Source organism: Ziziphus jujuba, chromosome 6 (genome assembly GCF_031755915.1).
Source record: "Ziziphus jujuba cultivar Dongzao chromosome 6, ASM3175591v1".
Lineage (NCBI taxonomy): Eukaryota > Viridiplantae > Streptophyta > Magnoliopsida > Rosales > Rhamnaceae > Ziziphus > Ziziphus jujuba.
In genome coordinates this window covers 30,452,736-30,465,900 of record NC_083384.1, presented here as the reverse complement: position 1 = coordinate 30,465,900, position 13,165 = coordinate 30,452,736, and positions in this window count along the sequence as shown.

Below are 13,165 nucleotides of genomic sequence, written 5' to 3'. Positions count from 1 at the left end.
TTTTGGTTGTATTAATGTATAAACTAATAAGTTTACAAATTGAATGCTAACCTGCAAAGGAACATTTTGTCTTTAGTTAAAAATAATACATGCAGAGAGATTAAAATATTTGTCATGAAAAGTATTTGGTGGATTTTTCATGTATATATATTGGTGAGTTTTGTTTATCACCATTTGGCATGTTTTTTAAGTTTCAGGCTTTAAAGAATATATGTGGAGCTGTGTAGACACCACGGCAGGTAGCTTCAAATGAATGGTTCTGGCATTAGTCTGTAAAATACATGAACTGGTAAGTCGACATGTTCTTGATGTTAATTACAATATTGGCATGCCCACTTTATGTAACACCCCGTCCCGAACCATGTCGGAAATTTTTGCACGTTGACCGAGGTTGACTGTTGACCGTTGACCAAGGGGTCAAAAGTTGACTTTTTGACCTGGTTGGAATTCTAGGTTGACTGAGGTACCGTTACGAAGTACACGTTGGCACGAGTTCGTAGACTGGTAGCACGTTGAAAACGGAGCTACGGTTTGAAAGTTATGGGCAAAACAAGTTGAGGTTCAAACTGTCCAAGGGGTGCCGGAGTTGACTTTTTGTTCATGCAAGGTTGAGCTTTGACTCATGCATGGTTGTGAAGTACTCGTCGATACGAGTCCGTAGACTAGCGGCACGTCCGATTTGGACATGCGGTTTGAAAGTTATGGACCTGTAAAGTTTTTCAAATACTGTATTATTTTAATATTATTTTTAAACGCGTAACGATGTGCCACGTGTGACTTAATGAAGGTGACCATGTGTCACCATGGTGAAATGCCACATGTCAACCATGTGTAAAAATCAAATTGTTTTATTATTATTTTAAATAATAATATTATTATTAATAGTATTTAATCATTTTTATTTTATTTCTTTTTCTTTTTCTTTTTCTTTTTCTTTTCTTTTCCCCACGTGGGAAAACACCATTTTTTTTTTCTTTTTCTTTTCTTTTTTCCTTTTTTTTTTTTCCTTCTTCTTCCCCGAGCACCAAAACACAAAAAAAAACACAGTTTTTTTCTCTCACCAGCCGTCCCTCTCTCTTTCCTTGCTGCACTTTTTCCGGCCACCCATACAGTACATGCGCCGGCCACCGTCCAAGCCCACCACCTCGCGACCTCGGCCACCAAATTTCCCGGCCAGCTGCCACCGGACGCGCTCAGATCGGGCCGGCGAAGTCTCGGCGGCGAGGTGAAATTTTTCCGGCGATTCTCGCCGTTTCCGACCAAACCAGCCCGTCCCATACCTCTATCCCACTATTTTCGACCCCTCTGAGTCCATTTCCGGGGTTAAATTGCCCAAAATCCCCACCGTTTGAAAGATCCCTGAAGATCAAAACCGACCGAAGCTTCCCGACCAAATTCCGGCCACCTCCGGCGGAATTGGGGTCGATGAAGACTGGATTTGTGATCCTCGTCGCTCAAGCTTCGATTCGGTATATCATTCGCCTATTTTGGTTAAAGTTTGTGTTTGACCCCCGGGTACCGGGTATTATTTATCCGATTAAAATATTAATTTATTTGACTGTCTGTGAATTTTGTTCTAGGAGCACCGGTGAGTCGTAGAATTGATCTCGTGGTGGATCATGGGTTAATTGCGTACTCCAGGTGAGTGACCCACCTTCAAATTGATTTTGGGAATTTAATTGGTGAATATATTATGTGCGATTTAAATATTTGGAATTTAATTTCTATGTGCCAAATATTTATTTGATTTATTGTGGAATTATTTGTGAATTTATTGGATTTAAGAAAAGGTGCATTTTACAAATTTATGCCATGTGAAATTATTTTATGGATTTGAGAAATTTGGAATTCTTGTGGTTTTAACATTAAATCGGGCATGATTTGATTTTCAAATATTTCAAGGAAAATATTTGCTTATGTTGGTGATTTCAATTTTTATAAAATATGCCCATGGAATATTATGAGATTTGATTATTATATTTCGAGAATTATTTATGCTATTGGGAAAATGTGGATATTTGAATTGATGGATTTGGGAGTTGGTGGATTTGAAAATCATGGAATTTATGGTATTGATTATAAAGAAATTGTGGAGAATTTCCTGGTTCAAGCGGATGGAATATACCCGCTGTGTTTATGCAAAATGTGAAATTTGTTATATAATTTAAATTTGTGAATTTTATGATTTTTAGATGCACCGTGCACGTACTGGTGTTCTGATTATATGTGATATGGTTAGTGTGCACACGGTTGTGATTAGCGCGCAGGTGGGTGTGAGTAGCGCGTGGTTGATATTATGAGGTTGTCCTGTGGTTGCCATCGGATGAGGGTAGGCCACCCCCCATGGCCGGGACACCAGGTTAGCAGCGGCACAGTGGGACGCCACGCGACCGTATGCCGGTTTCTTTCTATAACCTCATGTCTGGCGGTACCACGGGACGCTGGGTACTGTTGGCGCCACTGGTATATAGTGGGTGCATCAAATGATTTTCAGAACTGTGTTTTAAAAATAAAATGTTTGGAAACTGTATTGGAATTAAAAATATAATTATTACTGTTCTGGTATTTATTTGATGTCTTGGTTTTCGGGGAATACGAACAAAGGGTTTTGTGAAAAGGTTTTAAAAGGGGAACTTTTCCAACTGAGAGAATTGTAAGGGTTTTGAGAGAAATTATTATTTCCAAATAATTATTATTTATCTACCTTGTTACCGTGATATTATATTGTATAGTAGATAGGGTCACTCACTGAGATGATTAGCATCTCACACTCTTAAATTCCGTTCCCCTAGGTCCAGATTGGAGACGTTGATTGTCCGGGGCGAGCCCAACGTCTCAGTTCGTTGCCGAATTCCAAGAAGTATTTCTTCCCTTTTTCCTCTCTATCTTGTATTACATTCTTATCTGTCATTTTATAAATTTCACGTTTATCTGTATAATGCTCTGTATACTGTATTGGACGTGTAGTTGTTCTTTATGCACTGGGTTGCTGCTGTTGTTATTTTGAAGTGCTGTAAATTTGTGGAATCAATTTGTAATATTGTTGGAGGAATAAGGGGATGTTTTTTTAGAAGTGTGTTTTCAGTGCAGGTAATTTTTGGTTAGTCCTACCCTTAGGGGAGGTGCTGCCGGATTTTCCGTTGGAAGGTTCGGTGGTATTTTCCTAGGATCAGGGCTTATCTAGGGTTCCAGGGAATGAATTTTGGACAGGTCCTGACACTTTAGGCAGTGTTTCTGTCCGTACTCACTAATATGTATGAACACCCGAGTACTTTATAAATTTTGTACCGATTTATACTAATAGGCTTTTGATAGTGAATTAAATCTAAACAATGACACTTTTTATATATGTAGTGTGAAATTGGGTTTATATATAGGTGGGCTCGAGAATTGTCCTACAGGCTTTTAAACTTGCCGTCAATTTTCTTTGTTTCGTCATACAGTCAAATTACTCAGTTAATACGAAGATTATGAAACCAAATTAACTTTTAATGTGAAGTTCTTGGCTCTGACCTATGAGGAATAAGAAAATCCTAAGTCTAATTCAAAGACAATCAAGCATATATTTTTGATTGCTTAGCTAAATCAATTTAACCGGTTTATTTCTTTGCAAATTAATTTAGTTAATTTATATGGTTCTATCATTATCCGCAAAATTCATGAACTACAAAATATTGATATTCCTATTTTAAGCAGTGCATCTGTCTGTAGATACATATGAACTCTGAATATTATTATTATTTTTTAAATATAAAGTCTGTACTACATGACAGGAAGATTCAAATATAGAAAAATGACACTTTACTCCATGTGTTCCTGTTTCTTCCGTGTCCTAGAATCAAGTATTTAGTTCGTACAATCTGATTTACATTTTCATTTGTAACATAAGAGGATAATTTACTTGACATGGGCGATATTAGTCCGTATATATTAAATTTAAATGATAAGTGGTTAAGAATATTTCCAACTATTTATCAAAAGTATATAATAAAAAGTAATATGCCTAATAATTTTTATAAGGAGAATAAAATCAACCCTAGTGAATTATTAGTTTTTCAAAACATGCTAAATTCCAATCATACTTTTTAAATTAGACAATTACATTTTCTTTTTTAAATGACGTAAACAAATCCAATTCAAAGAAATATCTGGGTTTTGTTGTCAACTTCAAGTCTCCGCGTGTGGCTGCTTTTTTTTTTTTGTTTTTTTTTTATAATTTTTTTTCACTCATTAGTTGGGAAAAATGGCCACCTTGAAAATTACCGCCAGACAACCCCAAATTAATAAAGCTATCTCCTTTTATTCTTTATTTTTTATTTTTTATCTTTTACTGTAGTATACAACAAGTTATTTGAAATTATTAATTACGTATTAATGAATATCCATAGTTATTACTTAAAGAATCATAGTTTCAAGGGATTTTTTATTTTAACTTATTAATTTAAAAAGTTAAATTGCCTTTTCAAACTTAAAAAGTCAAATTTAATTAATTTAATTTAATATATTATATATTCCAGTATTATTATTGTAATATTAAATAAATAATTCATATATAAAAGAAGATACGTTATAAAAGTTTTTAGAAAAAAAAAAAACAAATAAAGAATATTACTGGAAGATATTTTAAAACTTCACTCTTTATTTCAAAATTAATCTTTATTATAAAAATATATGTTTTTAGTTTAAAGAGTATTTTTGGAGATACTTTTACGTTCTGATGTACTCAACCAAAATAATAAATGTTTAAGAATATTTTTATCCATTTATCAATAAATATTTTTGAAATATAAGAAAGTATTAAAAATATAATATGTCTAATAATCATTATAAGAGGGAAAAAATCGTTTGCTAAAAAATTATTGGTTTTTTAAAACATGGCTAAATTCCAGTCATACTTTTCAAATTAGAAAATTACATTTTATTTCTTAAAAGCATAAACAAAGTTATTATATTAATAAAACACTGCTTAAAAATTATCACTAGAAACAATTAATATATTAGAGAAAAAAAAAAGAAATGATTAATATATATATATATATATATTATTTTTATAGCAGAATTATACAAGATCGATGACTTCCCTGAAACCTTATTAAACTTGACTAATAAACTTAAAAATCTTACGAAAATGATTTGTTGAGAGGAAACTTGAGGAGCCTCTAATAGACAAGCACTTTATGTACACAGAAATAGAAAACTGAGAAGAATAATGAAAAACAGAGGAAGTAATAACAGAATTTGATCGAGTAATAATAATACATCGGACAGAGCTTAACCAGAGTTAACTCAAAACCCAATTAGCCAACTAACTATCCGACTCAGCACTGATAAACAAAGAGACTTAACGCCGACAAGGCACATACACCTAATAAGACAATTTGGCTTCCCCAATTCAAGCGGGGATGGCATTGACTGCCGACTTCGATCTCCATTATACTTTTCCTTCCTACTTTTTTGTTTTTCCAAATTATTTTAGAACCAGATATTTACTTGGGATTTTAGAATCCTTACACTTTTTTTTTTTGCTTTTTTTACTCACTATTTTTTCCCTCTTTATAGTCAAACTGTTATCTATATTGATCTCTGTTCCTACCCTTGTTCGCAACCGAAGCTTTAATTTGTAAACATGTCTTCGTCTTCTTTTTCTTCAGCAATCTCTTCCAAAAAAAAAAAGTCTGAATTTCAAGAGAAGTATGATGTATTTCTCAGTTTCAGAGGTGAGGATACCCATGATACATTTGCTAGCTATCTTTATGCAGCTTTGTCTGCAAACAAAATCTTGACTTTTATGGATTGCCAACTTGAGGGAGGTGATGAAATTTCATCCACACTTAGAAAAACAATTAAGGAATCCAAGATTTGGGTAATCATTTTCTCCCAAAACTTTGGTTCGTCCACATGGTGTCTGAATGAACTAGTGCATATACTTGAATGCAAGAAAAGAAATGAGCAGACTACTGTTTTGCCCATCTTTTACGGCATAGATCAATCGACTATAAGAAAGCAGGAGGGTAGCTATGGAGTTGCATTTGTAGACTTGAAAAACATTTTGCAGACAGAATGGACAAGAGGTGCATCAATGGAGAAGTGCTTTAACAGAAGCATCCAGATTCTAAGTTATTCAGGTGATCACTTTAGCATTTTCTATATATCCTAATTATTATTATTGCTAGCTATTTAAGATGAATCTTCTACAAATATATATGTGCTAATTACTTATTTAAGATGACTATAATTATTTGTTTGTGCTATAGAAACATAGAACTAATTGCAGAAATAAAATCACTAAACAAGCACATAGAATTTACTGAGGTTCGGTCAAAAAGGAGCTAAGTCCTCGTTGCTCACGTCTTGAGCTTCTGCGCTATAAAGAATGTTGTATTTACAAGCCTAATCACAGACCTCTAATGGTGGATTCACACAAGATTTCCCAAAACCCATAACTGAAATCCCAATACACCCATTCAGTCCTCCATCTCTCTCAAACCCACGCTAAGAACAAAAAGAAAGAATGAATCCTAAATCTAATGAAATTTCCTCGCACAAAGCTCTTAATCTCGGTCTGCAGCCCACATTCTAAACCAAGGAAGAAGCAGTCCTCTGTTTTTTTATCTGTTTGCAACCTCTTGTTGATGTGAAACATCACTTGCAGTGCTTGGTTTGATACAACTGATCACCAAAAAATGATGTCGTTCCTTTTGATTCCCTATAACAAGTTAATGGGCCACGTGTATTTTAGCTGAGAAATCAAACATATATGAAATGACCATTTACCGCAACTTCATTAAATGACATGGAAGTAAAGTGACACCGTTTTTGCTTCTTGTTCTTAAGACTGATTCTTCCCCCTTATTTCCCTTAATTCTTGACTTGTAAAAAACCTTTGACTGAAGAATGAAGAATTATTTCTCACAATTTGCAAGTGAAAACAACTCATATGACCAAGAAAATTCTTAGTTATGAAAGGCTACTGATTCTAGCTAGATCTCCACTCTCCACCTTTACAAGAGAACGTGACTTTAATTTGGTCACAACAAGTTAATAAACTGGGTTGCGACTAAATGATTATTTAGTCATGTGGATAAACTGTTTGTGGCTAAAAGATATTTAGGTTTGGTTTCCATCACGGGGTTAAGTTTTGATTATTTGTGGGAATGAAAAAGAAAATTTAAAGAACCAAGAAAAACTGAGAGAAAAAGGAAGAAAAAGACACTCCAAATTTTCTTGGAATTTTCCTAATAAGAATTATATTGATTTAGCAACTTTTTATACGAGCTAAAGATATGCACACCAATTTCTAGAACTTAAACCACTTTACAATAGACAAGCTAGCTTAGCACTCAGTTACAATAAACACAAAACTTGTACACCTCATATACTTACATGGCAAAGCTTTACAACATTCTCCCTCAAATTCATTTTGGCTGATATAGATCAGACAAACCTAAGTTTGAACAATAGCATTCCCCCTTACACCTGAAAATTGAAAAAGAAAATAAGATGGTATTAACAACCTTTAGTTTGGATTTTATATAAAAGAATCTCAAAGTACCTAAAGGTTTGGTAAAAACATCATCAACCTGTTCCTTAGTTGGAACATATCTAATTTCAAGGAATTTATCCAACCTTTGTCTCTCACAAAGTGATTGTCCATCTCAATATGTTTAGTCCTCTAATGTAGAATAGGATTTACAGCTAGAGCAGCTACGCTCAAACTATTTGTCCATAGCATTGGTGTTGGCTTGCACAACTGTAATTCTTTAAGAAGATTTGGTAACCAATGTAATTCAGAAGTAACTGTTAGAAATTTTATGGATCTAAATATACATAATAAATTCCATAAATCATAAATTACTAACCTCCAAACGTAGCCATTGATAAATTAGATCTTTAATCCTGCAAAATAAAAAAAAAACAACGTAAAGTAGTGCCTATGGACACACTACTCTCAAACCACTCTCAGATTTCTGAAAACCCTAATCTCAAAATACTGTATGGTATCTATCATGTTTACTTGCCCTAGACCCTTTAAATAGTTTCTGCAAGTCAGACTTATCCATTAATTTTGACACACATAAAATAATAATAATTTGATAATATAATTATACTAGGAAAAATATGGATAAGTCAATGGGCTTATAAAGAGAGTTGGTCCTCCAGTCCAATGGGCCAACTGGAGTCTTATAGAGAGTGTGTGACCAAGGGCCCTACTACAAAATAATAAAATAAGCCAGTCCCATTAATGGTATAAATAGGCCCTGTAAGTGAGTAATTGATTATGCCAAGTCCACAAATATTAATTTAATTCAACATTCTCCCACTTAGACTGCATAATCATCATCATATAAAATCCAAACTCACTTACTATATAATCTCCCGAACCATAATGCCATTTCATCCAAATATATAGTATACCGATAGGGCACAACAATATACTAGACTAGGTAGTAGAGATTCTCTCAGTAAATCTCCCAAAACATTATACCATTTCAACCGAGTACTTTGCATGCCATAAACTCAGTCTAGGTAGTAGAGATTTACCTAACCATGTGCAATCCCCCAACACACAAAACCATTTCATTCAAGCACATTACGTATCAACAGGATACAACAATATACCCAAACTAGGTAGTAGGAATTCACCATGGCACCTGTGGATCAATATACACATATACATAGACTAATAGTCTCAACAGGCCTGTAAATATAAGGAGCAATAATATGTGTAATAAATCATCTAATAAATAAATAATGATCCACATACATCAATGTATTAAAATATTCAAAGAAATAAATAATACTCAACATGGATATTACTACAGAAAACATAACAAACTCCCACTGACCCACAGCAGTCTCAACTGCCTAACAATCCCATACGGGACACATGCTCCTCAAATATGCCTACCGGTAAAGCCTTGGTCAGTGGATCTGCCACCATGCTATAAGTAGGCGTGTGAACAACAGTAATGAGGCCCTCTTCAACTTTCTCCTTTACCACAAAATATTTCACATCAATGTACTTCGCACCAGGAGTACCTTTTAAATTATTGGAGAAAAACACCGCTGCAGTATTATCACAATACATCATAATAGGCCTCTCAATGGAGTCAACTATTCCTAAATCACGGATAAAATTCCGTACCCAAACTGCATGACGGGTAGCCTCATAACACGCCACATATTCTGCCTCCATAGTCGAGGATGCTGTCATTGACTGCTTGGCACTCCGCCAAGACACAACACCTCCTGCCATGATAGATATATAACCAGTGGTAGATTTCTTATCATCCACACAACCTTTATAGTCTGCATCACTATACCCCACTACTTCAAGAGAGTTGGTGCGATGATATGTCAACATATGATCTTTAGCACCCTGGAGATACCTAAAGACCTTCTTAACTGCTTGGTAATGAATAGGACCAGGATTGCTCATAAATCTACCAAGCACATCCACAATAAAAACTATATCAGGCCGTGTACATACTTGAGTATACATCAAACTACCTACTGCTGAAGAATAGCAAACATTCTTCATTGCCATCCTTTCTCTATCATTCTTGGGACACTGATCTTTAGAAAACTTTTCACCTTTCGTAACCGGTACACTTCCAGGAGAACAATTATGCATATCAAATCTTTTAAGGATTCTATTAATATAAGCTCTCTGAGACAATTGCAACACATAATTAGTCCTATCTCGAACAATCTTGATGCCCAAAACAAAAGAAGCCTCACCAAGATCTTTCATATCAAAATGGTTGCACAACATCTGCTTTGTCTCAGCTAATAGGTCAGTGTCATTAGTAGCCAAAAGTATGTCATCAACATACAACACCAGAAATATAAAACTGCTCCCACTGACCTTCATATATATGCATCTATCAACAACATTCTCCTTAAAGCTATTTTGGGTGACAACCTCATCAAACTTAAGATACCATTGTCTTGAAGCTTGCTTAAGACCATAAATAGATTTCTTAAGCTTACAAACCAAATTACCATTCCCCGTTTGTTGGAAACCAACTGGTTGAACCATATATACATCCTCATATAAATCACCATTCAGAAAAGTAGTTCTGACATCCATCTGATGCAACTCCAGGTCATAATGCACCACAATCGCCATAATGATTCTAAAAGAATCCTTTGTGGATACAGGAGAGAAAGTCTCTGTATAATCAATTCCTTCCTTATGGCTAAATCCTTTAGCTACAAGTCTAGCCTTATACCTCTCCACTTGACCATTAGAGTCCTTTTTAATCTTAAAGACCCATTTGCACCCAATAGGCTTGCTACCCTCTGGTAACTCAACCAAATCCCAAACTCCATTTAATGCCATGGATTTCATTTCATCTTCATTGCATCCAACCAAAAATTTGAATTTGAACTGCTTATGGCTTCCTCATAAGTGACTGGATCTGAATCATCACTTATGTCAAACTCATGCTCCTGCAAGTAAACCTCATAGTCATCAGGAATAGCTGATCTCCTAGTCCTTTATGACCTCCTCAAGGGTACATCAGCATCTACAATAGCTGGAATATCCTGCTCTTCAACAATGAGTTCATTCTGACTAACTACTGGTTCATCAACTACTGGATCAACAATATCTCTATCAGGAACAACTATACTGGGAATGAAAACACTTTCTTCTCTAAATTGAGATTCCCTTGGACCATTACTATCACCAAACCCAAAATCATCTTCAAAATAAATGGCCCTGTCTGATTCCACGATCCTGGTGGTGTGAGAAGGACAAAAGAATCTTGAACCCCTAAATCCTATACAATAGCCAACAAAATATCCACTAATGGTTTTAGGATCCAACTTCTTAATTTGGGGATTATAAATCCTTACTTCAGCTTTGCAACCCCATATTCGAAAATGGTGCAAATTAGGCTTTCTTCCTGACCACAACTCAAAAGGTGTCTTAGAACGGACTTACTTGAAACTTGATTCAAAATATAAGCTGCCGTCCTTAAAGCCTCTCCCCACAAATAATCTGGCAACCTAGAATTTGCCAACATAGACCGCACCATATCCAACAAAGTTCTATTCCTTCTCTCAGCTATGCCATTTTGCTGAGGTGTACTAGGCATCGTATATTGCGCATCAATGCCACACTCACGCAAATAAATAGCAAAAGGCCCTGGGTTCCTTCCAGTCTCATCATATCTACCATAAAACTCACCACCTCTATCAGACCTTACAGCTTTTATTTTCTTATTCTTTTGAAGCTCCATCTTTACCTTAAACTCTTTAAAGGCAACTAAAGAATTTGACTTCTCATGAATAAGCTCAACATGTCCATAACGAGAGTAATCGTCAATGAAGGTAATAAAATATCTATAACCACCCAAAGCAGTTGGTGTAAAAGGTCCACATATGTCAGTGTGGATTAACTCCAAAACATCTCCACACCTAGCTAACTTATCCATTCTTACCTTGGCAGTTAACTTCCCTTTCACACATTCAACACAAGTCAACAGATCAGAGAAATCAAGATTAGGAAGTATCCCATCCTTCACTAACCTTTCCATTCTGTGCCTAGAAATATGTCCCAAACGTTTATGCCATAACATTGAGGAATTGTCATTAACTTTTGGGCGTTTGGAAGCAACAATAGAATTAACAGAGAAATTAATAAATCAAGCTTATATAAATTGCCACATAAAGTTCCAAAACCAATAAATTTACCATCCTTAAATAATTCAACTTTGTTATTTCCAAACAAAAAACTATAACCTTGACTATCCAAAACAGAAATAGATAACAAGTTTCTTCTTATTGAAAGTACATAAGAAATTTCTTGCAACTCCAAAGCATATCCAGTGGCAAGCTTCAACTTGATTATTCCCACAATGTCCACCTTCACTCTTGAGCTATCTCCCATATAAACATGCTGCTCAAGATTGGTTAGGCCCCTTCAGCTTATCATCCCCTGCAATGAATTAGTAACATGAATTGTTGCTCCAGTATCTAACCACCAAGAATTCATAGGCACATCGATAATATTGGTCTCAATCATTAAAATATTACCTTTCTTCTCTTACTTTCCCTTTAAGGTCCAACAGTCTATCTTCTTGTGCCCAACTTTATTGCAGTATTCACACATTCCTTGAAGTATTCTTTCCTTTCTCTAATCTGAAAACCACCATCCCTCGGCCCTTTAGGCTTCATACCAGAAAACTTCTTCCTATTGGGGTTAAAACCCTGCCCAGGCTTGAAACCTTGTCCTGGCTTGAATCCTTGTCCCTTCTTTTGGAAAAACTTCTTGGACTTATCTACCTGATGTGAAACCATAGCAACAGACCTAGACTTACTTAATTTAATATCATCCTCTTCCTTGACAAGGATAGTAGTCAATTCCTCCAAACTACAACCTTCTTTCTTAGTATTCAAACTCGACCTTATATTATCAAACTATGATGGAAGACTCCTCATTATAGAATAGGTCAAGAACTCCTCTCCAATGTTCATCTTAAGATCCTTAAGCTTATTATAATAGGAAGAAAGTAGCATAATATGGTCCCTTACTCCTTTAATACCATCATACTTGGTATTATTCAATAGGTCCAAATAATGATGCTTCTCATTCATATCAAACTTGATAAACTTCTTTCCTATATCCTCAAGAAGTCCCTTTGCAGTATCCACTTTACGAATACTAGCATATATGGCCTCATCCATGTAATTCTCCATCATCATCATACAGCACTTATTAGAGTGCTTCCAATCCTCATAAAGTTTCTTAGCTGCTGCAGTACTCTCATTAGTCGGTATCTCTGGTGGATCTATCTTCAAAACCAAATCCAATTTCATAAAGGTCAAATTCATAACTAAGGTTTTCTTCTATTTCTGATAATTTGTCCCATCCAATTTCATCATGGCAGTCATGGGCAGAAGGTTTGGGGTGCTACTAGCTGTAAAAATAGTAAACAACAAGATATTCAAAAATTTAAGACAAATTCAATTACTATTTTCCAGCCCCTCAACACAAAAACACAAACATAAATATCGCTTAGGGTCTTTGTAGCACTAAAGATACCCTTACGCGGGCCAGGGATAGTCAACCAAATAACCACAATCAAATGCATTGAACTGAATCACCGACAGGGCAACTCAGAATCTGCAATACATGGTATTCAATCAACTTCCA